Below are 13591 nucleotides of genomic sequence, written 5' to 3'. Positions count from 1 at the left end.
AATAATGTATGGAGTCCAACCAATGAGATATCTACTTTGCATAATAAATGGTAATGCATGTACATCATCCATCCATGGCTCACAATCGATATAAGGTCTCCAAATAACACTATCCAATGAATCAAGAACCCAACGCCAATACTCCATCTTACCCAACTTATGCTGAGTAAGGATACCTGCATATAAATAAACATATGGCTGCCTCTCACCACAAACTCTATGTTGAATAGGCTGAGTAATCACAATGTGCTTCCAACATTAGATCTGTAAAAGTGTGCATCCTGTCGACAAACTAACACTTTCATCAAAAACAACCTGATGAAGATCATGATACAAATGAGCAAGCATACAAACACCCCAAGCATATTGAGTCTAATGCTGCATCATGCTCTAAAGAATCTCACCCCAACTAATAGCAAAACCTCATGATCTCCTGTCTGGATAGATAAATCCCCCAATCAAACCTACAAGAATCACAGGGAGAGTCTCGTAATACATGATCATATCCTCCCATCGGATCTCTCCTCTAGAAATTCTCTCATCACCAAATACGGCTCTGCAAGCCTTTGTCCCTCCACGATCCTAAAAATCATACTAGACTAACTCACCAGTCACCGGGATATGGAGAATCCTATAGATATCCTCGAGTGTCACACTAATTTCACCAGTGGGCAGGTGGAAAGTGTTATGCTCGTTGTGCCATCTCTCTGCTAAGGTACTCAACAATCCCCTATTATGGGTAATATCAGGCATGTATAACAAGTGGCGTAATCTGCAGGCATTTATATGTCTAACCTCAGCTTGTGTAAGCTTTGGCACTAAGTGGCGGATAGCCAAGAATTTCTCCCGACGCTGGAGAACATCAAGTTTCTCCTGTTTAACAAAAGAATTCGATCTCTATCAAACATGAATCATCTATCTATCAAATCAAAGAGATCTCTAATCTCTAACATCAATAATTGGTACATCTTTTCAAAATGAAGCAAATAAGGCTATCAAATCAATCTAAACCTATCAATCAATGAGTTCAATCAAACTCTCCTACGCTCTTCATCAGAAGCTAAATTGGTTTCTTGGAGCTATCAAATCAATCAATCATTTATCTTATCAATCAAATCTGTATCAATCAAGACATCAATCGAATACCCATCAATCACAATTGTGCATCAAAAATTCCTCAATTTAATCATCATCTCAATGAATTTTAACGTGAACAACATCAAACAGATTCATCTGGAGCATAAGTGCTAATATTTTTAACAAAAGCGCTATTCTATTGAACAGAGGCGCTAAACCACACATATGCGTGGACCTTTTTCACAAAAGCGCTAAACCTTGCAGAAAAAGTGTGAAACAGTAATTGGCGCTAACCTTTTTAACATATGCACAAACACTCAAGGTATAAGCGCTGACATAATAAATGCGCTAGCATACATCTTAAAAGCGTGAACAAAACAAACACATGTGCTAAAACTAGCAAAAGCGCTAACATAAAGTCGAAAATCAAAAAAATATTCAACTTAGCTTCACACATGCTGAAAAACAAGGAAAATCGTACGAAAAGTTGCCAAAAAGCTTGGGATAAGGTACATATCGGATAACCATAGTCAGGAGGTCGTTGATATCATTGAACACGCTCAAATCGATGGTTCTCCAACGGGATCACCATTTTGCCACCTCACCAAAGACAATTCTATTCACAAGTTGACAAGGATGCAAATGAGATTAAAATTAACTTTGGTTAATTTTATATTTACCATTTGGAAGGGTAATTAATGTTTTTAAATGGGGAAATTTTATTTATTTTTTATAAATAAATTTAATTGAAGGACATTTTCAATTATCGTTAGATCAATCGCTTATCCAAATTTTTCAATAATTTCATGATCAATCTCCCGAGGGGGCACACAATTAGGATTTTTATCTCCTTTAGGTGCACTATCAAGACTTGATTTAATCTTTGAAACAATTTTGTCTCAACATCATTTCAAAGAGGGGCAAAATGTATACACATAAAAATCGCTGAGCAATTAAATAAATATTTTATATTTATTTAATAATTATTCCTTTATTAAATATTTAATTTGAAAAGATTAATTTATTTAATTCATACCTTATTCTTCTATTATTTAATTTAATTGAAACATTTTATTTATTAATTCATTTATCTTATTCCTCTAATCGATCAATTAAACATCTAATATTTAATGGTTATTCTTCTATCCTATAGTCTCAAATATTAAATGATTTCTTAAATTATTTAATCTCTTTTCCAACTCACCTTCCATCTCCACTTCATCTTTCCTTTGCCAACTCATCCATCATGTGGCTAAATTAATTCAACAAATTTAAAATAAATAAAATATTTATTAGCCACTTATCTCCAACTTCCAAAATAAATGAAATATTGTGTACATACACATATTTCCTAACCTTCTTCTATATTCTCTCCAACATCCCTATATCTTAGGAAGGACTTGAGTCCACTTGTCCTCTCATACCTAAATCTTATCCAACCATCCCTAGATTCCCTTAGTCAGCAACCCAATCAAGGTGAGATGAGTGACACTTGTTTTCTCCTTCCCCTATCTCTCAACCATCACCTTTGCTCACAGCCATCCAAATCTGCAGATCTGATCATGACCATTGATCCAGGCCACATCATCTTATCCTCTCAAAGTCTATAAATGTGGGAGTTTGAGTTGAGAAAGAGTTAGTCTTCAAGTTAGTCTTCAGGTGAGTTTTCAAGCTAACAATTTGAATAAACTTATGGATCTGTGAGTTTTATCTTGAAGCAATTAGCAATTTAGCATAATCATTTGCATTGCATATCATAGTATTAGTTAACTATCAGTCTTCATATGCCATCTTGGAAGCTACAGTGCTTGTTTGAGAGCACACCATTTGCAACCAGGAATAATGGAGTTAGGACACAATGAGACTTAAATCATGAAGGTAAAATAGTGTTTTTATTTTATATCAATTTCATGTAGTTTCATTGGTTGAGTTTGGATTTCCTATAGCATTTCCTTTGTATTTTTTGAAATTAATATGTTGTAGGTAGATTCTGATGATGAAATTCAAGTCGACACAAAAAGTTAGGCTATATATGTGATGGGCAGTGAGGGTTGTGACCCATGGTACATGTGGGAGGTAGGATGGTATAAATGGGGATATGGAGGGTCATTTGTCCGCATTTACACTCTTGATCAGTTCATAAGTTTTAAAGCTTCCAAAATTCAAAGCAGTCAATAAGATGGCAATGATTTTGAGGGCTATTCATTGAGTAGAGATATAGGTTTCCAACCAAGTCAAGCCCAATCATATGTGCCTAGTCCATGTGTCCCTAGGTGATATATTAGGTGTCAAAGTAGAGTTTTATGCAAAAGTGAAATTTTAGCTAGATCAATGCAAATAATGAATAAATCTATGCTATTGACATGCAATTATGCAAATGATGTGCAATGTGGTGCATTTGATATGATGCTACACCTTTGAGAGGTAAACCTATACAATTGAAAAACTATGCAAATGGTGGCTAGGGAAATGCAAATAAAGGCTATAACTACACAAAAGATGTAAAATCATACGTATGATGGATATCAAAAAATAATTGAATTGCAACATAAATGATTATGGAAACACCACATGTTATTTTTAATTGGGTTTTTGAAATAGTAGTTGATAATTTTGTTTGTTATTATGTAGGAGTGTAATCACCTTTGTATAGAGAGCATCATCCCATGATTATGACATTGCTACTTGAGATGGTTGAGATAGAGGTGATGTTCCTAGGAATGGTCAGTTAATGAAACACACCATTATGCCCAAGATTAGGGAAAATCTAGGCATGATGACAACATTGGTATAATAATGGCATAGTGAGCACAACTCATTTCATTTACTAGCTAGAGAGTTTACTATTAATTAAGATGATGTTTGGAGGATAATTTAGTTTTGTATTCATGGAGAGTGGGTTATTTATGATGTATATTTAAGAGAGTACACTTAGTAAGGTGTTCTTGATAGAGGACTTGGGAATTGAGGAAGTAGAGATGGATCTACGGTGGTAAATGGTCATATTCGATGCACTTCTAGTGATATTAGCAAGGATGATACGGGGGATGCTTTTCCCAAAAAGAGTGATGGAAATTTGAGTTAGCTACTATATTATTTGATCATAACTAGGCTTGACAAGAGAGTGATGATGCCATAGATGATAGGGATCAATCCTAAGTCGAGCGAGATAGTCTATAGGTATAGTTGACCTAGACGACCATTGGGAGGTATACTAAGCTAGTTCAACATCAGAAGGTTGATGCATTTATACAATGGATTAGTGTTTCCCATAGCACAAGCTATGGTAGATATCATGAGGATAGGATATGAGGCCATATATTATAGGTCCTTGTATAAGAGATAGATTCCTATTGGTTATTGGATTGCTTGATTTTTTTATTAGAGACCGTGCACAACAATTTAAGATTAGTTGGTGGAGGCATGTTGACTATGACTTTCACTTTGGCATGGTCAACCTATATTACTCTACAAAAGATTATTTATCCCCATAGCTTCACTGAAGTAATACCAAAGACACTTTTTCAAATTCAACCTCATATTATATTTTTCCAATTTGTCATAAATTTACTCGAGTGCCTCTAGATGACCTTCTCTTGTTGTTGATCTTCCTAGTAGGCAATTAATATATTGTTTTATCATAGTATGGAACAAGTCATAGAACATAGTAGTTATTGCTCTTTGATATGTAGCTCCAATGTTTTTGAGACCAAAGAGCATAACATTATGGTAATAGGTACCCTAAGGACATGTGAAATTTGTCATGTGTTGATCATTTGATGCTATGTGTATCTATTTTTACCCAAAAAACCATCCATTAAGGAGAGAATTTCATGTCTATTTTTCAAGTCTATGATCATACCAATATTTGGAAACAAAAATAATCTTTTAGACAATCTTTTCTTAATTATCCAAAATCTTTGCAAACGTGAATAACCCCATTTGGTTAGAAATGGGGACAAGATTTGACACCCACCTTGGATAAATATATTGTTATAATGAATCCCACATCTAAAAAGTTTTACAGTTCATCTTTGACCAATAGTGCTACCAGGTCCATGCATTATCATATATTTTATTTCATTAGTTTTTCGTTGACAAAAACTATCAAATAACGAGGCATTAAAAAAGGATAAATGTCATATTTGCATAGGACCATGAATTTTCCCTTTTCTTGTGGTGATAATTATGTTGTAATGAAAATAGCCTTAGGAATCTGTGTTATTCTAATATGTACTTCTTGGGATTCCTCCACCAACATTGGATCATCTCTTGATTTAGAGAAATGGGTGGAATGCCAATTTCTCCATCCTTAGGTACCTAAAAGAAGTTTTCACCTTTGGGTACATCCTTTATTTTTACTTTTTCTAGATCTAAAGAGTGTCATATTGCAATTTTTATTAGGGGATCTTTCTATGATTTTTATTTTGCTAATTTTGACAAGAGGATTTTTTATTCTCTAAAAAATATGCTTTATTATCTAGTTTTATGATGAAATCGACTCTATGAAATCAAAAGTGTCATATTACTAGTAGTATGATATCTCAAAGTCCCATAAATTTAGCAATAGTTTCATCATTTTGGAATATGTCTACTCAGAGGTCCTTGTTGGCCCTGATCGATAAGTTATGGATAAATGAGTAGAAGATAATTTGTTTTTTTGGAATGGATGTGAAAGATATGGAATGTAAAATGGAAATAAAATATTCTTATAATAATTTAGTGATATAATTGAAAGAGTATTCAGAGGTACCCTAATTGGTTATCTCATTAATTGAAAAAGCTTTGGTTGCCTTAGTATAGATAAACTCAATCTCTAAAGACAGAAGCTCTTATGTACCATACCCAAACTCTTAATATTGTTTTCTCTTCATCATAGATATTGGTTCTAGTATTCCTTGTTTCTAAAGTCCAAGACCACCTTGACCTTTGTATCCCATGTGCTCTATTATATAAATAACCTTAGTATACTTCTTAACTGGGAGTGTGATTGTACCTTCTTTATATAGCCATGTTGAGATGTCCTCCTATATGATTTCTTTATTTAATTAGCCTTATCATGTAAATGTGGTTGGCTTGCATTTGATGACAACTATGAAAGAACCTTTTAGTAGTTGGGGTTTAGCATATGAATTTGGTGAGGATAAATGTTTTCCTATGTAGAAGGATTGTTTCATGTTGTATTTTCCATAGCCTTTATTATTTACTTGGACCTTGACCTCTAGGATGGTGTTTTTATGGAGTGGTTGATTTGGTTAGAATGGATGGATCTATGTATTATGAGGAGGATGATACTTTAGTGTTAATATATATTTGGTTGGAAGTATGGTATTGTGATTCCATGTGAATACAGTAGGGTAAAGGATTAGGATCTCCAAATATGGTTACCTCAAACCCATTTTAAAGAAATTTTATGCATTGGTGGTATGTGGAAGGAGTGAACTACATGATATGTATCCATGGAAAAACTAGAAGCATATTATAGGGGAGATAAATGTCCATGACTTGACAAATAATATCCATTGTGGCTAGACCAACTTGTATAGGGAATTTAAATATTTCTTCAAATTAACATTCATCACCAACATATGTATTAATGTTAATTCTTCTATTTGGATCAATGACATGCTTGAAGTATTCAAACTATGTTATTAACTTGAGAATGAAAATATTTAATCCTCCACCACTATCTATTAGGACGTTTTTTTATTTTGTGTTTGTAGACAAAGAATTCTAGATGTAATAACTAAATATGAGTTGGGTTATTAGATGGGAGATCCTTTTCAATGGATACTAGATTATTTTTAGATGTAATATGCCCTATCATAGCCGAAAATTGGTTAGTATTTATATTGGTAGAAAATAAGGATTTCTAAAGTGGTTCATCAAGGATGAATTTATGAATTGGAGATATGAAGAGAAGCTATATGAAATATATTTGCATTGGTATGATCACAAAAAATATGCAAATAAACACAGAGATTTTCCATTTAAATTTCAAATATAAACTAGTTACAAAGAAGCAAGCCATTTGGCTTCACTTTTTAATGATTAAATCTGATTTAAAACTGATATAAGATCTGAAACATGATGCTACAACAATAATATGTCTTCCAAAATCCTCTTTTCCAATCTCTTCCATCCTTTACCTGCCAACTATGTCATTGCAAATGAAAACCCCACTTTAGATACCACTCTTCCAAATAAAATTACTTTTTATTTGACCAAATTAGCATTCTAGGAATGGTACACCAAAATCATATTCCCTCTACATTTGAACTTGAATTGCATATGAATCTCCATTTAGTGCTCTTACACCACTCTTACAGCTTGCCCAAAATAGTTGTCCACTTTTGTGCCACCAACACAACAAGTTGACTCCCAAGTCAGAAACACCCATAAACTTCTCATGGATGCCTAAATTGAAAAGATACTTTCATAAGCATTGACTTCCAAGAATTTTAAAATAAAGTGAATTTGGCCCCCATTGAAGTGTATGCGGGACCCACTAACACCTAAAGTCCATGTTGGTAATTTTGAAAATTTTACAATTTAAATGGCATGAAAAATATATTATAAGGTCTATTACAAAGTCCTTCCAAGATATTTACTAAAATATTTGACTTTATTGCATACAAATCCAACTGAATAAAAAATTCCAACTATGCAAGAAAACGTAAATATTTTTGATTGACAAGAATTGCTCAACTCCTAGATGCTCCTACATCACATTGTAAGATCTTCTATAAAGAATATTGCAAAGTATGATGTAACATGCTAAAACATTTCTAATATGAATGCAAGATTTCTTAGGAATATTGCTAGGAAAAATTCCATCTTTTAGATAATTGTAAATGTGAGAATACCATTTGACATAGTCAATATTTATACAAAGTAGATTGCTAGGATCTAGGCTATTAATAATAGCAATTGGGGAGAGAAAGTGGATCACAAAGTGATACTCATTTGATGCATCACCAAATGAAACAAGGGAAGAAATAATTTCCATTACATTTGCATGAATATTATCCTTTTGTAGGATAGTGAGAACACGTGAAATATGAGAAATTGTTCAATAAAGATATGGATAAATCATGATGATATTTAGATAATTTATCCTATTTAGTCTAATATGTTCCTATAATTTGATTTATTATCTATTGAGAAGCACCATAGATTTGAATATATTTTATATTTAATGATAATGTAACATGTAATACAACAATGAGTTCTTTGTACTCAATGATGTTATTTGTGCGAAGAAATTTTAAACAAAATGATAAAGGAATCAATTTACCAAAGGGTGAGAGTATAAATATTGTCACTCTAGAACTAGTTTGACAACTTTATCTTTCAAATATATTTTCCATGTAGATTCATCATATATAAAATAATGCCTTCATCAAGAAAGGCATATAGTTAGGAAGAGAATATGTGAAGGCGCATTAGCTAATTGGTTAGCCACAACTTGTCCTTTTATTTCTTTTTGAGAGACAAATTTAAGGTCAAACTCATAAAATAATCTTCCTAAAAGATCAGTTTCAGAGAATAATTATTTAAGAGGACAAAACTTGACAATGACATGAGTTTTTTCATGAAAAAGATAATGTCTTAACTTTATGTTGTGAAAACAATAGAAAGACATTGTTTCTCCAATATAAAATATCTAGCTTCGTAATCAAGTAAGATATGATTTATGTAAATATAGCACTATTTCCTTACCAATATTTTCATGTTGAGATAGTAAGGCTACTAAAGCATGAGATGATGTAGAAGCATAAAATAAAAAATGTCACCCTTGTACATTTGGCATCAAAATGGAAAGATTAGCCAAATAGTTCTTAGTTGAATCAAAATAAATTTGAAAATTCTTGTCCCATTGAAAGCATACATTTTTTTTGTAAAATATGTGTTAAAGGGTGGATATGATCAATGATTGAGAAATGAATATTTGAATTTCTTGATTTTTTCCCTCAAGACTATGAAATATATTTAAGCGAAGCCATGTTTATGATTGTTTCTATCTTATGAATATTAACTTCAATTCCATGATGAAAACTAAAACTAAAATAAAAAAATTTAATGTCTACACCAAAGACATAGTTAAGAAGGTTAAGTATCATCCTACGGATTCAAATTCATTCAAAAAACATGAAGATTAATGGTGTGATCTTCGTGAGTTGTGGACTTAGCTAGGATTTCATCAAAACAATCCTATGGAATTATATGAATAAAATCATGAAAAAATAAGATTCATCACACATTGGTAGCATTCTTCAACCCAAATGACATGAATACGTAACAAAAAGTACCTTAGGCGCAATTAAAGTTGTCTTAAATTACTCTTCTAGATTAATAAGAATATGATTATATATTGAGAAGCCATCCATGAAATACAATAGTACATGGATTGTTGTCAATTTTATAATCATATATATTAGGAAGTGGAAAACTATCTTTAAGGGAAGCTTTATTCTAATAATAATTTAATCAATGCATACTCAAATACAAACATTAAGTTTAGTGACATCAACAATATTGGATATATAAGGTGAATAGTCAACGAGGTGGATAAATACAACCATTCAAAGCTTATCTATCTCAATCTTGAGCATTAAGGTGACCTCGGAATGCATATTTTTAATTTTTGTTTTAACAAGATTACTATTAGGATGTAGCACAATTTGTCAAGGATCATAATAGATGGGTCAATACCAAGCATATCCTCATATGAATAAGAAAAAATATCTTGATAAGAATGTAAAAGATCATAATGTGAGTTTTTCTTTAGAAGCTAAACAATTTTTTAATTTTATGTATTTTATCAAAAGAAGAATCCATAGGAAGATCAATAGTATCTCCAACAATGAGTGTACTATAATTTGAAGGATATGAAATAACAAAAAATTTATTAGTATTTGAAAGAGCATATTTATTACTCAAAGTCATGATGGACTCACCAAAATATGCTTGGAAATTCAAACAATATGAGAATCAACAATCATGATGATAAGAAGGTAGATTAGAATATGCCCCTATGGAATCAACTAGAGCTTATTCTAAAGAAAAATGATAAAGGGTGTATGTATTGGAGTTCACACTTTCTAAGATAAGTTTTGGATTGATGAGAGTAAGTGAAAAAAAAATCATATTTACATTTAATCAAGGTTTTGATTTAGAAGTATAAGGGTGGTATCCAAGGCCCACATTAGATTTGTGTGGATTTTTCTCTAATAGAATCTTGAGGCCCTTCTCCTTATGTTCACAGTTGTTACCTTTGTAACCGTTTTTTGTAAGAATATTAAATCCTTGGTCATAAAATGATTGTAACTCCTCAAAAGAGAACGGGATTAACATCAATGGAAAAGTCAATATGATAAGTGTAATTTCATTCATCATTCTTATCATCCCATAGAGTATAAATAATTTTATTTTTTAAGAAAATGTGAATGATATTTTTGGAATATCAAAGTTAGCTAGGTTGATTTTATGTTCTCGAACAAAGGATGGTGTAAATTCTAAAGATCTACAATCATCACCAAGACATGCATTATCATTAGAAGAATAATACTAGTTTCACAATCATAATAAGAAGTAGTCAGTGATGGTGCTATATTGTTATAAGATAATAAATAAATAAATAAATTAAAATTAGTAGAATTTGAAGACCAACTACCTTTAGTCAATTAGCAAAAATAAAGAACTTCAAGTTCGGCCTTGATTGTATCTACTTTATTAACATGAATAAATTTAATATATTGATGTAAGGTAGATTGGACAATGCCCATACTATGAATCCATAGTCTTCTTAGAAGAAGATTATATGTTAAAACACCTAGAATAACATATACTAGTGTAAGTATGATTACAGGTCCTAGGTTCAAAGGTAACATAATTGTACCAAGAGCTTATCAACCAAAATTATCAAACCCACTATTAGATAAAGACATAGCAACAAGAAATTTAGTATCGATATTAATTTGAGGTGATAGATCCATACTAAAAAAATTGAGCACCAAACTGGGATCAACAAGAGTGCATTTAATACCTATTGTTTTTGTAGTAATAATTATCATTAATGGGTTAAATTGATTTTTTGCTTTAGGAGAAGGAAGCTCATGTTGATATAATATAATGATTTCTATGTTAGAATGAATATATTCTATCAAGAACTTACATCATTCATTCTAGTAGAAGGTGGAAGAATATTTTTCACATCCTCTTAAAGGATGCCATGATAAATTGGAGAATATTGAATAAGATCCCATAGGGAAATTTGAGAGAGTAGCATGAAAGTACTTGATAATATTGTACTCACTAGAATTTGTTTAAGTAGGTTTAGGTATCTAGATGAAATAATATGATGAGAAGATGGAAGAGATGTTGAAATATGAACATTTTGTTTATTTCTTCTAGTATTATTTGTGTGGGATATTTAATTATAATAAATAGTCATAGGAAATTTAAATGAAATAGATTGAGAAAGATACAAGTAATAACTTAGAGGATGTACTCTAGAAGGATCACCAAAAATAGTTATAGCTTTATTTGGTTTCAAACTTTTCCCATTAATATAGATTATTGATCTCTTAGGTTTGTTAGAAACAATGAAGATTATAATAAGTTTAATTGATTTAGTATGACTTTCAGAAGTATTATTTGAAGAAGAGTTTAAGGGAATAAAATTTGTAGTTCCTTTGTGTCTATTTAGGGGCCTCAATTCAACTTTCCTAGGTATAGATGGAAGTTGAATCACATATTTTTATTTGGTTTGTTCTAGCTACAATATAACAAAACAAGGCTTAGTTTTTAAGAAATAAGACATCTACTATTGATTATCTTTTGTGTAATAGGATTCCAAAGCATGCATTCTTTGACATGATGATTGTACCCAATGAAGATGTATTTTACAAGCTTGTTCTCCAAAAAAAATCGTTTCTTCCTTGGCACATTTGCATATGTCTCACAACCAAAAAGTCTAGTATGTTTTAGTGAAGTCTTGTGACCCAACCATGCCTCCATAAGTGTTTTATCAACAAGAGTTGATGTTGGAAACCTGTTAATCAAGTAGAAAGAAGTGGCAATATATTCAACTCAAAACATTTTTTATAAACTAGTATCACTCAACATACTCCTAAACTTCTTCATTAGTGTTATGTTCATTGTCTTTTGTAACTCAAATATTTAAAAATAAAGATAAAAATCAATCAATTCTTTAATAATATTTTTATTTTTCAAGGTCCTTAGACCCTTTTCTCCAATGTGGCCAAGTGTTTAGTTCCATTACATAGTCTTATCTATAGGTAAATTTGATTTAGAAGAAATATTCATCCTCAAGTGCTTAGAAGCCATGGCCATCCATTAAAGTGGAAACCCTCGCCTCTTTCAAAAAATAACCACATAACTGCACTCAATAGTGAATGTATCAAACTTATATAATTCTAATTCATACACCTCTAGAAATCACCATAGAACCTCTAACTATAGTCCATCCTACATTAGAAAATACTATATGCATACCCTTGCTATTATAAAAATTTATTCTACATTTATAATGGAAAACAATATTCAAATAAGAACCATCACCAAATTATACCTTAATCCATGACTTTCTTCATATTCAAAAAACAAATCTCTATTATAGGTCATATGGGAATATGTACTTGATTCAATTAACCACACATCATTAGTTACAAGAGTTTCCAAAGATGAAATGAATAGATCACCATATTCCTAAGAGAAAAGTGGGTAGATTTATAGAAGAAAATAAATTTAATACACATAATAACCATGTGTTTTTATTATTGATTCTCACTTTCATTAAATTCATATCTATAAGAGTGTTATCTCCTAAATTAAAATAGAACTACTATGACCTCACATAACCACTCCTTCGCTTAGTCAAGTTTTTCTAACAACTTGTAATATAGTCTCATATAACCAAATATATTAATATAATTTTACACACAAGGTATTCTAATATTTAAACTAATAAACTTAATGATGCAATATTCCTAACACTCCCCACCTCCCATATTGTGTCATTCTCCAAGTGGGGATAAGTTGACTTACAAAATTGATTATCATGTTTATTACTTCATAATAAGATATGATTAGGGGCATGCATATGTCTAATATTGATAAGCAATAGTGGAACTAGCCTCACTATGCTCACTGTACTTTCATCCAAGGATAGGGACTAACACATCTATTCAAGTTCTTACAATAAGTTTAGATAGGAAAAAACAAATCAATATAATATCAATTACGAAAAGGGACGCACACTTATACTCATAATACTATGATTGGTTACACACACATCCAAACATAATCACTCAATAAATGTGACTTGGGAAAAGAACTTCCAATCACATACATAATTTTATGAATAAGGACAAAAAACATCCACTCATAAAAAAACCAACAAATACGAGATGTTGCTACTACCACCTATAAGATGATCTTGGTTTTAGTCATTTTGGCACAAATAGTTTTGTAAATAATTCAATTCAAT

This window comes from Cryptomeria japonica, chromosome 4, assembly GCF_030272615.1.
Source record: "Cryptomeria japonica chromosome 4, Sugi_1.0, whole genome shotgun sequence".
Lineage (NCBI taxonomy): Eukaryota > Viridiplantae > Streptophyta > Pinopsida > Cupressales > Cupressaceae > Cryptomeria > Cryptomeria japonica.
Note: the sequence above shows the minus strand (reverse complement) of the source record.